The 7,994-nt window shown below is 49.1% G+C and overlaps 1 long non-coding RNA gene across 1 annotated transcript in view; it reads left to right on the top strand.

Annotated features, from left to right (window-relative positions):
- Nucleotides 1-5,421: 5,421 nt before the first annotated feature.
- Nucleotides 5,422-7,994, top strand: part of LOC129382453 (uncharacterized) — a 46,451-nt gene continuing 43,878 nt past the window's right edge. The window contains exon 1 of the long non-coding RNA XR_008610522.2: nt 5,422-5,551. This is a non-coding gene — a long non-coding RNA (uncharacterized lncRNA). The remainder of the gene's footprint in view (nt 5,552-7,994) is intronic.

Here is a 7,994-nt window from a genome sequence, read left to right as displayed (position 1 = left end):
TAGGGGGCACGTGCAAAATGTCTGATATGCGTTCTCAGGGCTTCCACCGTGATGTGAGTTTGCATTGGATGGTCCCGTGCAATCGCAATAGTTGCCTCATTTGACGTGCATCTGGGCAAACCAAGACAAAATCCGAGTGCTTGAGCTTGTGCTGCCTGCAGAACACGAATATTTGTCTTGCAGGTGTTGTTCAGTACAGGTAGACTATCTTAAAAAACCGAGAAAGAGAGCTCTGTAGAATCTCAGCATAGCGGCTACTGACATCCCCCACGTCTTTCCTGTCAAGTACTTAAACAACTGGGAGGTTGCTGTCAGGCGCCGTTTCATGTAGGCCACGTGCGGGCTCCAACAGAGGTCTCGGTCGCCAATTACGCCAAGAAATCTGTGGGTTCTGACATAGGAAATGGTCCGCCCATTGATTGAGATGACATAAGGCGTCATTGGATTGCGAGTAAATGCCACTAGGGCGCATTTTTCTGGTGATATGCTGAGACCTTGTTCACACAAGTAGCTCGCTGTCAAAGTAGCCGCTCTTTGAAGCCGTGCACGTATCTGAGGACGTGTGACTGCCGAAGTCCAGACACAGATGTCGTCTGCGTATATTGAAATTTTCGTGGTAGTTAGCAAGTGTTCAGCAAGCCCAATAAGAGCGAGGTTGAATAGCGTCGGGCTGAAAGCACCGCCTTGAGGAACGCCCCTGCTGGTATAGCGTCGCGTAGTTGGGCCATCGTCAGTTAACACATAGAATGATCTTGCAGATAGGTAACTTGCAATCCACAAAAATACTCGACCACCTAGGCCAACCGTCACAAGAGCCTCGAGAATAGCCTCATGTAATACGTTATCGTATGCCCCTTTCACATCTAAGAATAAAACTGCAGATAAACGTTTACGGGACCTTTCGTGTTGGACATATGAAACGAGATCAACTACATTGTCGATGGAAGAGCGGTCACGTCGGAAACAAGCCATGGAATTCGGATAAATCTTGTAGTGTTCAAGGTACCATTCCAGGCGGCCAAGGATCATCCGTTCCATTCTCTTTCCTACACAGCTGGCCAACGCTATTGGGCGGTAAGGGGTGAGCTCTAGCGGGGATTTGCCCTGCTTCAAGATTGGCACCAGGCGGCTGGCTTACTTTCCATTCGTCAGGAACATTTCCCTCCTGCCATGAGGTATTGTAGAGACTCAATAATGCTATCCGTGCGGATTCTCCGAGATAGCACAAGGCTCGGTATGATATACCATCTGGACCCGGAGATGATGAGCGCCTGCAGAGAGCTAGTGCCGCCTCGAGCTCCTCCATTGTAAAAGGAAGGTCCATGCGGCAATCACGGGAATGGGGGACGTCATCTCGGGCTGGAGGATCTGGACGTGTCGCTTGGTCTGCCATCCGCGCACAAGAGCCTTCTGTGACATCGATGTCCTGCCGCCCTTGGAAAAGCGCGAGCGCCTTGAATGGAAAACGCTGTTCCGGAAGGCAACGCAGAACACAAAAGAAAAACAGGGAGCCATTGGGAAGAGCACGAAGGTGATCGTCTTGGAGTCTTCCCTATATTTCCTTGATTTGCTCCAGCGCCACTTACAAGCCCTGACAAACCGACTCTGCACTTCCATACATTTTGACTTGAGTACTGTATCCCACGAAGACACGCATGTGACTGATCTGATGGCGCCTAGGGACAATGCATCTTCCTCGGCCTTTCCATGGAAGAAAATAACAACGTGGCGTGCTGCAAAGGCGCGTCCTTGAGTGGGCTTTGCTCAGCGCTCGCATCGAGGCACCATATCCGCATCTTTGCCGTAGACAGCGCCGGCTTGACAACAGAGCACTGCAAACACCCAGCCAAGCCGCCACAACCCTGGCATTACGTTTCAGTCTCGCGGCGCCAGCGGAATGTCGACTTCACAATGACATTGAAAAGTACCGTGCAGTGTACCTTGGTTCTCGGCGTTGACGTTTGTAGCCTAGGACTGCGGCTGGCTATCTTCGAGAACAAAAATCTTTATACTTTCTTTTTTATATTTACTTCTGTAACACCTTGCACACGAAGGGCCGTGATTCTTTGTTTCCTCATATTTCACATTTTCCCCAACGTTTTTGCAAACTGAAAGATAAATATAAACTTCAATGTTTAAAATTAACGGCGGAAGTCGACACCCGCCGCAGTGGCTTAGCGGATATGATGTTGCGCTGGTAAGCGCGAGGTCGCGGGATGAAACACGACCGCGGCGGCCGCGTTTGGATGGGGGGCGAAATTCAAAAACGCTCGCGTCCCGTTAAAGATCCCCTATAGGGGTCAAAATTAATTCGGAGTGCCCCACGACGGCGTGCCTCATAATCAAATCGGGGTTTTGGCACGTAATACCCCAGAATCCATTCGGCTGCCCAAGCGATGGGTTAATACGCACTTCGAAAACTGAGTTTTCTTAAATTATTTAACTGTATATCTTATTAATATTTTTAACGCGATAGAATGCTGGCGCACAAATAAGGCGCCGGCTACTCCTCAGCTCTTAAACAGGCGGTATCTACAACATGCATTTACGTTATCACGTAAAAGTCATAATAACACACACAACGACAACAAATTAGTCTGCAAGCAATAATTAACAAAGTGAAAGATAATTAACGCGGTGATCTGATTAAACTGATTTGATTTGTGCGCTCTCGAATCGTACAGCTAAAGAAGACCTTGACAACTTAAGACGGATTTCCTTCGAGTTGCTGTGTTTTTACAGCGATTAGTTAAGCATGCATTCGCGACCGGTTTTCTGTACCCCGAGTCAGTACTGTGTAGCTGACTGTACCCGAAAAATCCGGCCGCGATTGAAGGGCGCGTTTTGACGAGAGGCTATTGTTATCCTTTCAAAGATAACAGGCTTGCGCACCCGCACGCGCTTTCCTACTTGCCCTACAGTGCACGGTACTAGCTAGGCGTAAGCGCACATGCGCAGTGCCGGCTGCCAGCCGCCGGGCAGGCGTCCCTCGGCGCGTGTGTAATAACATAGCCGGCAGACGCAAAGTGCGATTCCGCCGGCCGTAATGCAACACTGCTAGCGAGCAGCGCGCTCGGGTACTGTCATCTGTATGCTGTTGCTGTCCTTCACTCGTACTGCTTTCTTGAATTTTTATTGCTTTGCAACGACGATCGCTTGCGGTCGTCTACAGTCTCTCTCCGTCGTCATTTTACTCGCTGGCGCGCCGCACGTCCGCGGAATTGAAGGGCTATAGCCTTCGCCCGAGGTTCTGTGCGCACTGATCGCGCGACGCCATCATGGTAGACCCGCCCAACGGCGCGGAAAGTGCCCTCCCCCCCCCCCTTTTTTTTTTTTTACCGCACCGAGCGCAAATGGTAGGGTTAAGGTCTGAAGAGGGGAGTGTTCGCACCAATAACCATTCCCGCCGCCCTGATTTACTACGTCACGAAATGGGGGTGAACACGCGCATTGCAGGGATGGGCCGGGCGCACAGGTGCCAACCAAGTGCCATCAGAGAAGGCAGTGCGCAGTTCTTTGTTACCGTCGTTTCACGTGCAGTACGGCGAAATCTCGCGACAAGTTTCTCTACGCTACCGCTGCCACCTGAGAATGCCGTTATTGTGGGAGTCTTACCACACCTGCTGACGAGCAAGTGTGGCAAGTGACAATTAAACCAGCTTAATCCCCGCGATAATGAAGTCAGGACAGTGAGGATAAGGTTTCATAACAGAACCCTAGTTGAGGAGACAGACGCCACCTCGCCGTGGAATATCACGGGGAGGTGACATCGGTTGACATTTCACTGGAAGTGTCAACCGATGACGTTCTCTTGGAAGTTCTCCTCAAGATTGCGCATATTATTGCAATAGCAATTATATTGATAGCCCAGGCGCACTTTTGCCGTCGTCGTCGCCGTCACTGTCGCCATCGCCGTGATGTCCCGTATAAATTCCAAGGGTGATAACAACGTCGCCGCGCGCCGTATGCTGTATGTGCGAGTTAAAGCGTGCTATAGGGTGAGCCGACGATCGCGGATCAATCTCGCGCGCGCAAGTGAGGAAAGCGGAGAGGAATCGCGCCGTATTCCGTCGCGCGTACTGAATCGTGGGGAGCGAAGGTAGAGCAGGCTTTGTACTTCAGCAGCCGCGTGTGGTCGCAGGATTTATCTTAAAAGCGATCTGCTTTGGGTTCACATTCTAGGTGGGCCGGCAGCTTGTAGCTTTGCCTGTACTGTGTTCCCGCCGCTCAGTTTGCGTTGAAGCGATAAAAAGCACGGAGGTGACTTCGCTCGCTGCTGCCACGCTTCCTCCGGCCAGTGTCACTAGGGTTTTGACAGCGAGTGTCCGCAGTCATCGAGTGTGATGTGTGCGTGTTTGCCTGTGCGCGCTGACACCATGTCCGTTAATTTAGTAAGTAAGCGAGTGTTTACAAGTTTATGCGACCGATAACACTATTCTTACTTATTTAGCTGTCTACTAATTTGCTATCCAATTGATGCTTCGCATTTTGCTATCCAATTACAATTTGCTATCCAATTGATGTTTCGCATTTCGAGCAATCGAAACTACGACTTCATTTATAAGGCCTTTCATAGTTACATAACGCTTCTAAACAGGCAGAAAACGAGTTTGTACCAATCTTCACTAAGGGAGGTCTTCCTTCTCTAGAGCCTAGCCTGTTTTCGTAAAGATGCCATCTTCATTTAGTCCCTGTATAAATAACAACAACAACAAAAGAAAATAGTGTGTGTCCAACAAGTGACTATCGCTCATCTTTCAATTTTTGCCCGTACTATCATGCTCTCCATTCCCTCCAAGCTTATACTCTATGATTTATTTTTCCAAGGAAACTTGGAAAAGCAAATCAACTGGAACACCTTTTACGTGCCTATTATGGTAAGTTCAAATATACGTTTTGGAGCCTTATTTAGGTCCCTGCTATAAATGGAAGTGAGAATGAAAGCGCAACAACGCACGACTTGTTCGCATAAGAACTTATGCTGATAGTAAAATAGCTTTGTGATATGTCACAGCGTTTTACACGCATACCGTACGAAATTCTAGCGTGGACTTGATCTATAGAGCAGTTCCCGTCATTTCGCCTTTTGCCGGACACGACCGTCACCGCTTCGTTATCTGCATTGCGTGTTCATTTCATTGTTCGTTTCTTTTTTCTTAACTACGTTCATCTCAGCGCTCGTGCTTCACAAGTTTTCTCTGGCGTAGACGGTTGAGCTGGCGCCGTTCTTGCTCGTGAAACAGCAACACTCACCTGTACAGCTCGCCTTTACACTTACGCGCACTGCCAAGTATAGCTATAACCGGGAGTGATAGATGAACAATATGACGTTGCGTACAGGTGACAGTCGGGGCGAAGCGCCAGGTCGTGTTTCGGGCGGAACGCGGCGGTAGGAGTGGTCGACATTTATGCAGCAGCAGCGGCAGCATGAACCGCGTGCGTCTGGGTCGCTGACGTGCGCGGAATCACGTTGCCGACTCGGCGGGAATGAATGGCGTGCAGAAAGGGGACGGCGCCGCTCTTGCGCGAGCACGTTCCAGCCGCTCAAGAGGTAAGCTAGATGCCGCACCGACGTTGTGCCGTAGGTGTATAGTGTCACGTGGTGGTGACGTTCAAGAACACAGTAGCAATACTGTGAAGAACAAACCTAACTTTTATTGGGCGAACCTGTGCCCACAAAAACAGGCTACACTTATAGCACAACGATAGCGGCGAACACTGTCGGCGATCGTCGAAAATCTGATCAGCGGGTCAAGCGCGTCGGCTTTTATGGAGCAGTCATCGAATGTTCCAGACTAATCGTTGGGACCCGCATGCCTTCCACAAAGTTCTACAACATTCGAGTCACGCGATGAAATCAGATAACACAAGGTTGGGCGACAACAGACAGCCGGGTAGAAGCATCAATGACCTTCCAGAAACGTCGGATACATGCAGGCGCGTCCCTCGCTGTGCGATAATACAGTTGTTAAGCGGCGAAACGTGGTCGGCCGATAAAGATAAGCACACGTGTCAATAGTGTAGGCTTTTCGTATGGACCCGTTGCTTGCACCGGTCGGCACAGCCGATGCAGTGCCGGAAGCACAGATTTCCGTGCACCTAGCTCAGCTCTGATCATTCTCGTTGGATCCGCGTAATGGAAAAGAAAAAATTACGTTTTGGGTTTTCACGTGTCCGAAACCAAGATATGATCATGAGGCACGTCATGGTGGGGGACTCCGGATTAATTTTGACTGCTTGAGGCTCTTTAACGTGCACCCGATGCACCACGCGGTGCACGGGAGTTTTCGCATTTCGCCCCCAATGGAAGTGCGGGCCGCCGTGGCCGCGGGATTCGATGCCGTGATCGCGTGCTTAGCAACGCAACGCCATAGCCATTTGACCACCACGGTGAGTGCAATGGCGAAACAGCGCAGTTTTCCAATATGCAAGCCTCCTAACTATAGTCCAGCTTCCCGTTACTGCCGGAATTTAGACTGGTATACAGAGTATTTTCTCCAATGCCTGCCTTCATTCTTGTTACGAAGAAGGCTGATTATTGCGAGAAAAAAAGAACAAAGGCAAATTTTTTTCAGTCTCGAATTTTCCGCAGAGGCGTGGAACCACCGGTAGGACCACTGACATCAGGGAAATAAACGCATTATATATTGTTGGCTGACCTGCGGCGGCACCAAGCCCTTAGTAGCCGATTTCAAGCCGTACTTCTCCACTTTCATTAATCCCTTATCTCCATCGCATTAGGCTCGTAACATTACGAACTCCGCCCCCTCCCCCCACCTTCTGGGCTGCATTATTAAACTACGCAGATGACAATATGAAAAAGAAAACACTCTTACAGTGAGCAGAGGCTTAGTGAGACGCAAAAGCTAAAGACTGGTGGTGACGCCATCTTGAATTTCCCGCACCAGTCTGTCGCGGCGTGATGTGCTTTTACGGCGTCTGTAGGGCCTAGTCATATTTTATCGGTACAGAAGGACTGCATAGTATTCTAGAAGACCCAAAGGCTGAACCTGGCAAGTTTCAAGAAGTTTTACTGAGCAACAATGGGCCCGCATACGAAAAAAATAGTTTGAAATTTATTGACGTCACACTGACGTAGCAGCGCAGTGGTTTCGGAGCAAAACATTAAACATTGAGCTTTCACCTTTATTTTCTCATCTAAGAATCAACCTATTAAATCTTCGAAGTTAACACAAATATAGTTCTCAACGGATACTTGATGAGTCTAAACTGATTTAACGTTTTTCTTCAGTGTGCTTTGATTACATTATTGAGTCAATGGGTATTTATTTACATTTTGACAAACACCAAACGTTGTACCTTCCTTGCCTGTCATTTTTTTTTTTTCTCTTGCGCGAGTTCTTGGTGGCTAGCCTCCAATCGCTGAAACAGCGGACCGCGTCTCGCTATCTGTTTCTGGTTTCTTCCCATTTTTACGTTAATTTCTTTATTTGTTTACGCAGTTGATTACCCAGGCAACTTGGTCCGATTTCGCCTATGGAACCATTGAACGTATTATCGTGGCAGAAAAATCGCCGATGTTAGAGTTGCAATCAGTCAAGCAACCATCTTTGTCGCGGCACCGTGAATACGTCACGAGGGATTCGCATCGCAGCAAAACAAGGCGACAGCAAAGATGAAAAGAGCGAAAGGCCTTTTGTCCGATTCGACACGCCCTCATGTTCGTATCGCGTTACGTCGCTGGAATTCCATTGTGTATATATGCACAGCTGAGCTGTTTCCAGCGCGTTGCGTGTTAAGGTGACCGCGCCTGGCGACGGCATAGCGCGCAGACAAAGCAAGTTGCACCCGTTCCCGTAACAGAGGTCACCTTGAGCTGCAGGGAGGCTATAGTGCGGGCAAAACAATAAAATAAACAGCGTCAACACTGTGCCATCTTGTAAAGCGATCTGAAGATGGAGCCAGATTGGAAAATGCGCTATAAAGACTGGCGGTATCTCATCAAATGTTTGCATAGACACATACTTCGTGCT

This window comes from Dermacentor andersoni, chromosome 6 (assembly GCF_023375885.2).
Source record: "Dermacentor andersoni chromosome 6, qqDerAnde1_hic_scaffold, whole genome shotgun sequence".
NCBI lineage: Eukaryota > Metazoa > Arthropoda > Arachnida > Ixodida > Ixodidae > Dermacentor > Dermacentor andersoni.
The sequence above is the reverse complement of the archived record's forward strand: the minus strand, read 5'-3'. Positions and strand labels throughout refer to the sequence as shown.